This window comes from Toxorhynchites rutilus, chromosome 3, assembly GCF_029784135.1.
Source record: "Toxorhynchites rutilus septentrionalis strain SRP chromosome 3, ASM2978413v1, whole genome shotgun sequence".
Lineage (NCBI taxonomy): Eukaryota > Metazoa > Arthropoda > Insecta > Diptera > Culicidae > Toxorhynchites > Toxorhynchites rutilus.
The window spans coordinates 140,777,160-140,791,574 of record NC_073746.1 but is presented as its reverse complement, the minus strand read 5'-3'; the positions used below and the strand labels follow the sequence as shown (position 1 = coordinate 140,791,574).

The following is a 14,415-nucleotide window of genomic DNA, read 5'->3' as shown; positions in this document are numbered from 1 at the left end:
TGGATGTAGCGGAAGGTGAATAGTTGCGCTAAGGTATGAATAATGGATCTCTGCTGCGCCAAATACTCAGTTTTTTTTTTTCTATATTGGAATCAGTTAAGGGAGTATTCTAGTCTAGAAATTTGAAAAAAATCAATTTTTTCTCCTTCATATTTCTGTAGTTTAGGCATTCAAGAATATGCCCTAGAAAGGACTTATCGGAAATCCTATTATTTACCGAGCTAGAGCCATTTTGGTGATGCGGTATCCAACCTGGCACGGCCATAACAATGAACTTCAAACGCGTTTTTCTCGAAACTAGTTTTTTCAAACTAGCATACACGATATCTCAAGTTCTACTGGACCGATCCATGTCGTACTTATATGGATACAAGCTGCAGGCCTCTCTCTATCGCATGAACTTTTAAAAATTATACTTTTAAGATTTTAGAATTTTTAAAAAAATCGGAAAACGTAAAAAAACCTTACAAACCGCATTTTGTTTTTCAAATATCCACCATTTTGTCTACAAAGATAATTTTGACTTGTTCGAGGTTCATGCGATAGCGGCATCTTTACTGATTCAGAATCTGTTCGATTTTTTTGTTTCAGATAACCAGAAGGGCTGGAATCATGTACGCAATGGCACAACTTTTTTTTTAACCTTCTCCCTTCATCAGCTCTTAGCTGTACTAGTTATGAATATTTTTTCGTCGACCAATTTTTGTTTAATTGTTAAAAGATAGATGAACAAATAATTATATAATGGATAGTTGAAATATTTTCTGGGAACTCCAAAAAACATCCGAAATTCGTGTCTCTACACTAGAATACCCCCTTAACTCCGCTGTTTTCCGTCATCATAAGGGCTTCGTTAGTGCCCTGCCGATCTGAAAATGGATCGACTTGGTTTATCATTCTTGATCATAAAAACCTGTTAACCTCGCACTTATCATCCCGTAAAGCTTTTGCCAAGGTCCACGGTACTAAATCTAATGAATTTACGATTCCATCTTGTGTTTCTCAAGGAAGCATTCTTGGTCCTCTGATATTTGTATTATTCGTTAACGATCTGTGCGAAAGGTTATGTTCGGAGAAAATATTATATGCGGATGATTTGAAAATTTACCGAAGCTGACATTGAGCAATTCACGGTTTGGTACCATGAAAATGGAAAACATCTTCTTCTTCTTCTTCTTCAATGGCACTAACGTTCCTAGAGGAACTTCGCCGTCTCAACGTAGTATTACTTGCTTCATTTTTTATTAGTACTTAGTTGAGATTTCTATGCCAAATAACACGCCTTGAATGCATTCTGAGTGGCAAGCTCTAGAATACGCGTGATCACAGTGCAAGTCGGAGGAAATTTCTTTGACGAAAAATTCCCCCGACTAGAACGGGAATCGAACCCGAACACCCGGCATGTTAGTTATGACGCTAACCACTCGGCCAAGGGAGCACATGGAATACATGTAAACGCTGAAAATGCAAGGCCATCACATTTACGCGCTCTCGCTCCTCATTTGTACACGGATACATGTTGCATCTCTCCCCATTGGAGAGAGTCAATCGATTCAAAGACCTAGGAGTTCTTCTTGACAGCAAGCTGCGTTTCCATGAGCACGTCTCGGTCACAATTTCGAGAGCAAATGCGATGGTTGGATTTCTGAGACGCAAAACAGCTCATTTCGATGACGTCTACGCTCCGAAGTCGTTGTACTGTGCATTTGTCCACAGCGTCTTGGAATACGCAGTACAAGTATGGGCCCCATATCACGCTGTACATATCCAGTGCGTCGAACGTGTTCAGAAACGCTTCGTAAGGTATGCTCTACGTGGCCTGCCCTGGAATGATCCTACCAACCCACCACCCTATGAACAGCTTATTGGAATGCAAAACCTGGAAAGCCGACGATTGGTGCTACAGAGAATTTTTATTTTCGACTAGCTGACCCGGCGAACTTCGTCCCACCCAACATTATTGTTTTGATATGAATTCTTTAGAACAAATTTCTAAACTCATCATAACATTGTTCTATGGGCAGAATACAACAAATACAACAAAATGAAGACGGCTTAAAAAGTACATTTCCTTCATCGAATTTCGCGATTAGTAATACATTTGACTTTCCTTTTTTATTTATATATATATGGGAATGCGTTATTCCGCCTGAAAATCCATTTCCACTTTCAAACAAAGATCAATTTCAATAGCGCAAACACCGAATGGACCGACAACGCTTATTATGATGTAATTTTAAAACATATGGGAAATCAATTTTCCGAATTTTCCGACCTTCCTTCAGAGTTCCGGAAATTTTCCGATTTTTCTCTCCATAACATTGATCTACGGGCAGAGTCTAATACATCAAAATAAAGATGGCTCAAATCGGACGATTCCTTCTTCGAGTTTCGCGCTTAGCAACACATTTGGCCTCACATTTTTATTCATATAGATGTATTGGAAGCAAAATTGACTGCAGCTATCTACTTCTGAACGTTAGCCTACACCAGGGATGCCAGGTTTGAAGACATGTCTTCATTTTGAAGACATTTGACTTACTGTGAAAACATTTGATTTTTGAAAGATTTTGAAGACATTATTAATTATGTGAAGACATTTCAGTATGATAGTGTATGTTGATTTTTGGGAGAGATTATTTCCATAGAATACCTACTATTGCTCGGAAATATCGTCAACAGAATTAAGGCTTTTGTCTCCGTGTCGTTCTCTCGCATTATTTCCAGCCAATTCACAAATCGAAGGTGTTTCGGTTACATACCGTCTCAATAATCAGTTATATGGGTATGGTTTGAGTTACAACCAAAACATCAAAGCTAAAATACACACATTGAGTTATTCATAAATTTTTTTTGACAAATAAGAGTCATCCATTCTATTTTTTGGCATTTCAGTCCACCTTAATAGAACACTCATCATAGTTCCGTTTTTGTGAAAGAACTGGGGCGATATTCACTCAATCAACGGTTCAGCAAGTCAATTATCATTTCTAAATTCATAAAATTTATTTCACCGTTGTGCAACATATTCTCCGCTCACATTTTTTGAATAAAACTCCAAAATCACAAGGAAAGATGAATGAAACGCGCCATATAACAATATCAATTAGAATAAACATTGAATAATCTATCAAACATTGCTCAAAATTAAGTTTAGAATTTTAGTTTCTTCCAATATGATTGTGAAGACATTTGAAGACATTTTTTCGTGCCATTTGAAGACATCTGTAAAAACCACCTGGCATCCCTGCCCTACACGCACCATCCCGACAGCTACGCCATCATCGAGTCCTGGCGATGCCTAATCACCGTACTAGAGATGGGCAAACCGTTCATGAACTGATCGAAAGAACTAGTTCACCAAAAAGAGTGAACGAACTGTCTTTCTTTTTTGCTGGGCAACAGTTCATATGAACTGTACAAGGGAAAAGCGGCTAAAATGAACACCCTAAGGAATATGCCCATTTACTGCGTCCACATACTGCTACAACTTCCGTTCTCCGAAGAATATTGTAGCTTAACTAACTGTTGTTCAAGATATCAATCGGTTTTTATTATTAAAAATAAAAACAGTCCTTTTCCATTAAAAGAAAATAAGATGTAAAATCGAGCATTTTTTCATCGTGCGGTTATCATTTTGGTAAAATGAACAATTACATGGGATAGATTTATGCGTTGTTCCTTATCTAAATTTGTTTAAATCATTATTGAAATAGTAGGTACATGTATGAATCAAGCTGAGCTTATTGACCTAGAGTAGTAATTAGAATCTATTCATACGTGCGAAAAAGTAGTAAGAAACACATAACGCTTCACATATTGAGGTTTGGTTTTGGTCGAGGTAGCATATTTTTTCAGGGTCAGAGCCACAGAAGCAAAACAACATTTGACATTTGATGAGGTAGATCAGCTTTAGAAAACATGACATTGTTAGTCGTTTTCCGATGGTGGCTCATTTTGGCCCAAACAACAAAGTAATTCCGAACGCGAATTTATCACTGAAACCAAACAAAATATCTGTTCACGTCTCATTGAATATGTGAACAGTTGTCCGAACTGATGATTTGTCGAAGATATCAGGACGAATGATTTAAATTTCACGGGAAATTCCGTAAATACGATGCGCACAAAATTACATCAAAATGGCTACCGTGAGAGAAATTTCTGTTTTATTTATTATTTTTTACATTTGATAGTTTCATGCATAACAGGGTGTCTAAAACAGCTTCAAATGTTCTAAGAATAGGCGAATGAAGAAGTATCAATTTATTTATAGCTTAATTATCGAAGTTTGAGCACTGGTTCATTTTACCAACCCTGTTCATTTTAACCTCATTTCCCCTACCCAGTTCAGAACGAACAAAAATAATACATATAAGTAAGTTGATATGCAAATCTACCTCACTTGTAAAATACAGTTGAAAGCGGAAATATTAAAACAATCTTGTTAAATAGTAAAATTCGCGTCGCTGATATAAAATATGTTTTATTTTATATCAAATTGGGCTCGATAATTTTGAAATGGACGTTCGCAGTTTGGGTACAGTTTTGCTATAGCAGTTATTGCTATACATCGTAAGCAAAGCAGCACAATGCTAGTTTTTGCTGAAAAAAATGAATAACGACTCGAACAAAATCAAAATTTCAAAATCAAAGTTTGATTTTCTATTGTGCTAAGTTCTTTCTAACAAAATTCGGATGAATTATTATTAGAACGGCATTTTATGAATGAACAGTCCTACATAACATCCCACAATTTTTATACTTGCTTTGACATATTTCATATGACATATGCACTGTACGAAAGAGTGAGTGAACTGCTTGAAAGAACTAGTTCACTTCTGTTTTTGAATCAAAAATACTGTGATAATTGGTTAATTTGGCATCAGCTCATAAAATCCTGAAGGTCATGGCATGGTTTAATGAATAGGGGCTTTAGATTCTGGACTGGTCAACTTGTTTACCAGTTCAAAACCCTACCAAGAACTTATGAGAAGTGATCGAACGAATAATAGATGAAGCTTACAAGCAGTATGAGTGATTTGAAGCTTAAATGAGCAGCAGAATTGCGTAGAACGATACACACATTACAACATGGCGCAGTTTGGTCGAATCCACCCCGAATGGGTTATTTGAACTGATTGAGAACTAAAGATGACCTACGAATCAGAAACTCATGTGAAATTGACGTTAATCTTGTAAAGGAGTGGACATTTTTCCATCTGGTTTTATAGTTATGAAACACTGGAATTTTAGTTTTTTTTATGTTTCGCGCCTGAACACAACATTAAAGTTCAAATGAACAGACCTATATATGAAGATAGTTATTGTATTTTATACTATATACTTCATTTCAACCATAATTTTTTTCATATCTCTGTAAACTGAGAAAAATGTAGTGGTTCTATATTCATGAAACCCAGTGTATGATATCCGAAGTTTTAAACAAGCAACTTGAATAAAATAACAGCGTGTTCCTACGTCAACCATTCGGTCGTGTCTTGGACACAACCTCCTGTATTTTTTCCTGGGTACATACATCTCGAATCTTCCTTTCGACGAAGGAAAAATGTAAAAATATTGTAAATACTGAAAGCGATGCTTCGAAAAAATCAGCGACTATTACCCAAATATTCTGTTCCACTCGATGTTATGAATGACACCTTTCACGAGTCGCAAAACGCGAAACTGAACCTGTTTACCTGTCGCTCGATGCTCACGAATGCAGTGCGCGTATGGGTCCTGCTCCCTCGTCAGACAGCATAGAAATTTATCAATGAATGAATACACTTGTTTGCCGAAGTGATGGATTGGATGCTGTTTGTCTTCATTTATGTTGGCTGCCCGGAGGCAGCCGTCCGTTTCACCGTTTGTCCAGCTTGAAAGCCTTTAGCACGCGCGTCACGCGCGCTTGCTCCCGTCTTAAACAGGATGTGGCAAAAAGCAAGCATGTGCTGATTTCGTGAAAGCATCCGTAGCATGTATTGACAATGTCCAATGCGCAGGGCTTGTAATACATCGCGCAATGGAGGAAAAAGGCTCTTCAAACAAATTTCTTATATACACATCGAACGATGTTCCACTCTTGCTATATTGAAATCATAGCTTCACCAGAAAGGTTTGCACTAAAATTTTACATTCATTCAATAATCAAATATTTACTATTGACAAAATGTTACAGCCGTATTCACTATTCTGTAACATGTGCAAATTGGTGAGCTCATCGATACGGTTGCTTCCTTCAAACAAAAATACAACTGTAAATCTTTGTTCCATCTGCAATGCACAATGGCTGGTCGGAAACACGTCACGCCGGAAAAACACGACGGTGCGCACGCCTGGCCGGCTTAGGTTGAAAAAAAAAAGTTCAATTAAAAACAAATTTTTCCTATAAAAGGAGATAACTCCATTCCAATTAAGAGGAATGTTTGTGAGTTTCAAATAAATAAAACATAAAAACCGGTCATTAAAGGTGGCTTGCACACGCCAGACTGCGAGTGCCCTGTCCGGAGCAGCAGAGCCGTCCAAGCACACGCTCCACACTCCGACAGGGGACGGTGAATCTCTCCGAGTCGTCCCCGGCTTGGTTTCTGATGGGGATGGCAAGCGCAGAATTACAATTAGCGACCAAATGGCTCTAGTGGATTCTTGTGTCTGCGGACGCAATGTGTGCCCCGGAGAGCACAGATGCGCCGAGCGGATGCGAAGTGCGAATGCCATGTGCGTCCGAGATGATGTCGACGGAACTGGTCTTGTCACTTGATGGGTATTCAATTGTCATTATTGTTCGATTTGTTTCGTGTATTTTTTTGCGGTGGTATTTTTATAACACAATTTTATAGCCGGCTGTAATTGATAGCTGACACGAGCTGTCCCAGGGTTACAAGTACCATGCTTCGGAGGGCTTTGTCATCAGGACCGGCATCCATCGGCGTCTGATGAATAACTAAGAATTTTATAACTTTGCGCCTTTCACTGGAAATAATTAACGATTTGCAATGCCATTTTCTAATATTCGAAGCTAGAATTTTCTAATATTGGAATAGAATAGAATATTAGAAAATGGCCAATGGATGGTACGTTTTAAGTTAGTAGAAGTCTTGGACTTTGTAATTCAAAAAGTACCCCCAATATAGTCGTCGAAAATAGCGCATCTCTGATATCGTGATATGTTATGTAAAAATCCCCAGCTTTCAAGAAAAAATATTTAAAAAATATGGTGCCCTCTAGTTCAAAGCCATGAAAACAACAAAAAAAGATTACAATCAATAATTATGAAAACAAAATCCATGTTTTTGTTGGTTCAATATTTAATAAAAGGCTAGCTCATAGGCTTCAATTTGATATGTCGATCATCTAAAACGGTTCAGTGGTTCAAAAGTTATGAATTAAAAAAAAAAGTATTTTTTGGGAAAAAGTAGAAATAATTGATTTTTCGAACCAACCAAAAATGGAAATGGTCACCCTAACGAAAAAATAAAAAATACAGGTCTATTTTTGTTATAAAGAACAAAATTACCACTTTTCACGAAAATCTGAAAACCACTATATCGGTTTGGCATGGAATGGCTGAAAGAAAAATAATACGCAATGATTTTTGTGATTTTGTAAAAAATGTTTGATTCTTGATCTCGTGAAAACAAAACACAGCGTGGACAAATTTTACATTTTTTTCATAGTCACAGTATATTCAATGCACTACGCATGACTGAATATGTATCCCAAAACTAAAGATTAGGGTGTGAATGAACAGCACGAAAGCAGAGCAACAACTGGAGGAAAATCTGCTCTCTAATTCATTATCTTCTTCTTCTCTGTACTATAAATATTCCAAACCTATTAGAAGATCGTAGTCTATCGCGTAATATTGCGGGGATTCTTTTTTTGCAGTTGGCATTCCCTGTGATAACAGGTTTCTCCATCCTTTGTTTTATTTATATTAAGAAGCTTTAAACTTAAAAGTTCATTGGCTTCTAGGTTACAGGATAGGTTAAGGCAAAGGTAACCTCTATCAGATTAGCAGGTACGAATTCAGTTAAAAAATTGTTAAAATGTGTTAAAAGTGTATGGTTTTGAATATCCATTAAACAAATTAATGAAATTCGCTCTAAAGACACCTTACTTTCAGATCCCATTTCATGCACTAGTCGACAACACATCATGAAATCACATTTAATGGTAACTTTGATTACGGCATTCGCCTTCAGGAATAGCGCGAGAGGTCTTTGGTGTACACTTGAGATGAGTTTTCCGTCTTCCTGAATAGATTCATCGCGCAGAATGAGGATGTACAGGGTTTTCCAACTTTAAATTCCGAAAGTAAATTGAAATAAAACACACTTAGAATTCGAATTTCGATGAAACTTTTATTTCAAATTGAAATACAACATCATTCAAATGTCCACCTAGGGCTTCCTCGCACACCTTGATCCGGAACAGGTAATTTTCGATGACTTTTCGGCACATATGGGGCGGTATCTCGGTCATAACTTCACGAATGTTGTCTTTCAAATGTTCAAGAGTTTGCGGAGAGTTGGCATAGACACGGTCTTTTGCATAACCCCACAAAAAAAGTCTAGCGGGTTCAAATCACATGATCTGGACGGCCAATTGGCATCACCAAAACGCGAAATTACGGCCCGATGACTCCACCAGACCATAATGCGCACCAAACAGTGACTTTTGGCGGATGCAATGGCCTTTCAACAATCACGTGTGGATTTTCCGAGCCCCATATACGGAAATTTTGGGTGTTCACATAGCCACCGAGCTCGAAATGTGCCTCATCAAAATTTGATGTGAAAATTTAGCATTTTGCTGCTGTTGTTCGTTCACCCAATCGACGTATGCCCGACGCATTCCATGGTCACCACGCTCTATTTTTTGTACCAATTGGACTTTATATGGATGTAGGTGCAAGTCAAAATGCAAAATTCGCCACAATGACGGTTTGACAAGCCCAATTGCTGAGCACGCCGTGGAATCGAAACATTCGGGTCATCCTCCACACTGGCAGCAACAGCAGCAATATTTTCGGCCGAACGCACATTACGATGATGCACAGGTTTCACAATATCCGCTACGGATCCAGTTTGTTCGAATTTACGCACTACATTAGCGATTGTGTGCTCTGTAGGCCGTCCATGACGACCAAAATCCGCCCGTAATGCGCACGAAATGGCCTGTTACTTGTTTGGTGGTATAACTTGAATTTTGATTCTGTATTGATTGTGACCTTATGTTTGAAGAATTTTATGACTTTTGAATCTTTTTATATTTCGACTGTCACATGTCAAAATATTGAAAAAAAAAAGTTACGAGAAGGTTGTTTACGTGACGCGACCACATGGTTGACGTAGGATTGCGTTAGGCTTTTTTTTGCATATTGATTCTGGCAAAGTTTATTTTAATTGTTGGGTATTGTTTATTCACTCCAACAGTGGTACAATTGTTATGGTGATGACAGCAGAACGGAGATTAGTCGTTGCATGTTGCATATCACGATGAAAGATGTCGAAGTGAAATGACATATGTTGAAAACTGCGCTATGTGACCCTGGATGAGATGACTCCTGCATTTTGTATGGATGAAATAATGAAAAGTATATATGGAAAGTGAATATACTAGATATTTGTCGGACCGAGCCGTGTCGTGTCTGATATGTTACGTGTCGAATAATATAAAACCGCCTTTACACTTATATTAGATATTTTGAAAAATTTAATTTGACACTCTTAGAAAAAATGGTATGTATGACGATTTTTTTTGTTAATCCTCCCACTTATTAGTCAATTTTTGTCGGACGAATTATTTGTACATATTAAGCGACAAAAATGGTAAACAAAAGATAAACCGGCAGTAAAAGTCATCTGTTCAATGTTGGTTCATCATATATACTAAACATGTTTGAAAATGATTTAAAATAATTTATCTTTCTGTATTGTTGCTATCCGTAAAGTTAGCAATACCGAATTATATCTGTTGTTAGAGAAAATTGTAACATCATTGCTGCTGCTCATATAATTCGTATGATTCTTATTGTACTTCTCTTTTCAGCTCGTATGATTGACAGTGTAAACTGCTTCACGGCTCGAAATATACTGAATGCTCCTCGTCGCTTAACCGCCACTTTTGTACTTTGTACGCCACCTTGAGATTAACTGGGAGAGCAGAGATTGCTAATACCAAGCGACTAATCAGGATCCGACAATTTCGTTTAGATAATGCTTCATATTATTAAATGATGCCAAAACATAGCTAATATATAGGTATTTAATTCCTGAAAAATTGAGAAGTATCCGATTTAAACTGAATTTTTGGACATCATTTTCGTGTTTCTCATTTTTATTCCAATCTTTATTCCTCTATTTTGTTGCTCCCATTTTTTTCAGTTGTTAAAATTGCATAAAAACAAGAAGAATAGTGTATCAAAATTTCACTTGCGTATAAGCAAAATTTTAATAATTCTCACACCGACATGACAAAACCAGAGCTGTAATTTGTCACTGTCACTGTCGGTTATGTTTTGTTGCACGTCGTTTGGTGGTAATGTTGCAATGGTCATCATAGTAGCCCAAATATATACAGTGACAGTGACAATATGCAGCTCTGGTTTGTGCCATTTGGAATTTAGCCGCACAAATTTTTCCAATTTCAGAGAAAACGAAGTACAAGATCGGGAAAAAAATTTAGTACATTTTTTTCATCAAAATTCAAGAAATAAATGCAATGAAAAATATTGCAAGGGGCTGTATCTAGGACACGACCGCATATTTTCGACGTAGAACTACGCAGTTATATTATGCAATCCACTTGTTTATCACTTCGAATATTAGTTTAGAATGCATCTAAATTTTTGTAATAGATAATGTTATTCGTTACAAATAAATTTGATGAACATCAAATTTGATATGATGCCTAGGACTATCAAAATGAAGAATGTCAAACGATCATTGTATTTTACATTTCCCTCTGGAATTATTGCACATCTCATGTTTACGTAGCTCTTGAACTGCGAAAGTTCATTCACCTCTAGTATCTGGAATGACGATTTTCCCAGGCTTCTCAGTTTTAAAGTACGGTTTAGGGAAACATATTCCGGTCTGCACAACGACAAGCGAGTACAAAAGTACTCAACGCCAAAAAATACCCCCGACTTGCACGTATTTGCAAAGCGGATTTCCCCAAAACTTGGCAGTTAGAGCGTTTAAATAACGCTTGAAAAATAACATTTCATTAATTGTGATAGACGCGTAGAAATATTTCCTATCAATTGATGCAAACATCATTCCGATCTGTTAAGAAATATCCGAGTTATAAGCATTCGTAATACGGGTAGAGTTGGCACACAAATCGGCAAAACAAATGTATGGGAAAAAAGGAAGTACTTCCAGTTTTCTTAATTTAAACCGTTTAGAGATTAGCGAATTGTAATGTATAGCATATGAAACTTAGAGAATTTCCGATTCGATTGGTATGCAAATCATGAGAAGTCGTTCACAGTGAAAATAGTTATTAACGTTAACTTTATTTCATAAAAACGTGACCTGTTTTCTGATTTGGCACCCTTCCTGAAAGACGTAGTTCTACGTCAGAAATATTCTTCTGCTCTTCTGATGAACTTTTGAACTTTTCGCTGAATACCTCCCATCATTTTCTATACAATGATATTGTCAATCGTATTCTAGAGTCATCGTCTGTCATTTGATTCCTTGTGAAATGCAAATGAATTTGATTAAAGTTTACTCTACAACATTTACGAAAACATGTTTGAGATCGCAATATTAATCAACAAATTTATTCACATGTAAACAATTTGTTTACTTTGTCTTCGCATTTACATTGTATTTAACATTTATATTCCCTGTTCGCGATCCTTTTCAGCTCAAATAAATCAGTATTTATTTAGCACGTATACTAACTACATTAATGCATTTATAATGGCAGATAGTGCTTTGAATAAATTTACATACTTACATTTTCCTGTTACGAAAAAAGATCACGCAAAGCGCAGTTTATTTAGCCGAGTATTTCGCGCTAAATGCTGGGGTCTCCGTGGGTTGTCAGCACGGTTCTCCGAAATTTCCCTCTCCTCGGATCACAACCGCTGCTCTCTGTCTCAACTGAGCTTTTATCACCCACTCACCTCACTGGGTCACGTTATAGAACAATCGAAGGCCAAAGCTATCGTGTTCTTTTGGTATAAAGTAGAAACACCCACACATAAGTAGACCGTTGGTATCACCACCTTTGTCACTCTGTCACCATAGCAGCTCTGCCTTCGCGAAATGGTAATCAGAACGATTAAGGTGACACTGGTCAAGATACGAAAACGCTTTCATGTTGTCATTACCACGAAACACTAATCACGAGAGAATATTTATTATATATTTTTTCTTATTCAACTCACTTCCTCACATGGTTCCCCCAAGCTACCCCTTTGCCATGCCAAACATCTTTGCTGAGGATTCAGGCTCCACAAGATCTACCACAGAGATCTCTGAATCTGTAGCGTTGTTTTATCATTTGCCAACTATGCTACATTGATAGCTTCTTCTTCTTGTTCACCTCTTGCTTCTGCTGCTGCGTTTTGATTATCTTTTCGTTTCTTCTGCTGAATCTTTATACAAATATGTTATACTCTCTTCGTGTTTTCATTCAGCATTTTTTCTCCTGTTATTCTGCTGCTTATATTTTATTTTATCAAGCATTCCACCGTCGTCGCAAAGTATGCTGGGGATCTTGAAACATACATGAAACGCACTGCGCCAATCACCTTTCTTCCTCTTTTGCTTCTTCTTCCTCTGCTGCCACTCGATGGGATTCTTCGGGCCTTTCACTGTTCCCCCGGCAAAGCCCCAAACACTTTTCCAAGACCTCTAGGAATGAGAAAAAACTACACACACTTGACTCAACTCTTGCCTCTTTCTCCACACACGACAGGCACATTGAATTTGTAACAATTTTCCTTTCCCTCGATTCGTTTTTTTTTACGCTCACTCACTTTATTGATTATCTGTCACACTTTTCTTAAACGTTGTTATCGCGATTTCAATTCGACTTTTGATGATAACATATCTTCTTTTTGTACAAGGCGCATTTCCTTTGGATCTTGTTTCGCGAAAGAAGTTTGACAAGCAAAGTGAAGGAAAAAAAACTTGTACCGTTTCCGGAGTTTTGTTTCTCCGTTTGACTCTTCGAACGCGGGCTTCCCAAGGCGAGAAGAAGTAAAAAACCACACTTGTAAAACCTGAACACGAATCCCGTACCCTAGTTTTAAGCCATCGGTTCGTAAATTCCGTCTGGGCTGCTCTCGAATATCGAATTCAAACGATTGCACACTTGTACACAAGTTCTGATCTAGTCAGAATTGGATTATCCTATTAACTCCGCTCATGCACACCGTAACTAGACGTTTCGCGATGCAAAACAGCGCTCGAAGACCGCTTAGCTTATAAGAAGGAGTCACGCGCGGCTCACCTGAACCGTTGGCGAAATAAAAGCTGCTTGACGACTACTACATCACCAGCGACAACTACTGGTTGAGAAGGCTCTCGCTTTTGGCTTCTGTGGCTAGAGTATCCGAGGCTGAGGCCTGAGCCCGATGTTGGCAGACTTGTTGTTGGTTGAGATGCTGTTATGTCTACGCTCAACTCTCTACTGGTTAAATCTATCTCCGATTATTTTAAAATTCTCCCCCCGCCGCAATCCAGTCAGGTCCCAGCTGGACTGATCTGCAAGAGGACAGGCAGCTACTGCTACTGCTGCTGGCGTTTCTGCTCTTGTGACTACTTACTTTACAGCAAAACTTGACTATTGTCGTTAGAGGCTGTTGGTTGTTTGAATCCCTTGCGTATTTGGCTGGCCCCATGGCGTAGGTTTGGGTCGCAATCAGGCTGGCCCTCTCGGGAATGGGTCATAATTTAGAAATCTGATGTCAGGGTTCATTTTATTAGAGGCTTTCAGAATCTCAAAATATTTTCAACGAAAATAGAAATTTGAACAAATTATTTTTATATACATAGGTTGTTTCATGTACAAATTCTTCTTTAAAAAAAAAAAGAAGTGGTATTTTTCATTCTCATGAATATAACAGAACCATTCTTCACGTTTAATTTTTGTTGATAATTTTTATCAAATGTTGAACGTGACCAACGTAATTAGACATTCACCTAAAGCGTGCTGTAATTTTAGTATCTTACCCAAAGGTACTTAGACAAATGAAAAAACTATTTATCTCAGAAAACTCGAAACTAGCGCATCGCAGAAAGTTGATAAGAGATGTTTTCTGTGATTATCTCATTTGTAAAGACGGTAAAGCGCCGTTCGTACTTCATGGAAATTGCATTTCTCGCATTTCGTCGTATGACATCACTCTTCCACTTCTTATATCAACCCCTAAAGATGTGAAGAAAT

At 37.7% G+C, this 14,415-nt stretch overlaps 1 protein-coding gene across 1 annotated transcript in view; it reads right to left on the bottom strand.

The window, feature by feature from the left end:
- LOC129777578 (protein decapentaplegic) overlaps positions 1–13,655 on the bottom strand; it is a 95,113-nt gene extending 81,458 nt beyond the window's left edge. The window contains exon 1 of the mRNA XM_055783944.1: positions 11,977–13,655. The gene's annotated coding sequence lies outside the window, so the exon portion shown is untranslated. The remainder of the gene's footprint in view (positions 1–11,976) is intronic.
- Between the last annotated feature and the right edge of the window lie 760 nt (positions 13,656–14,415).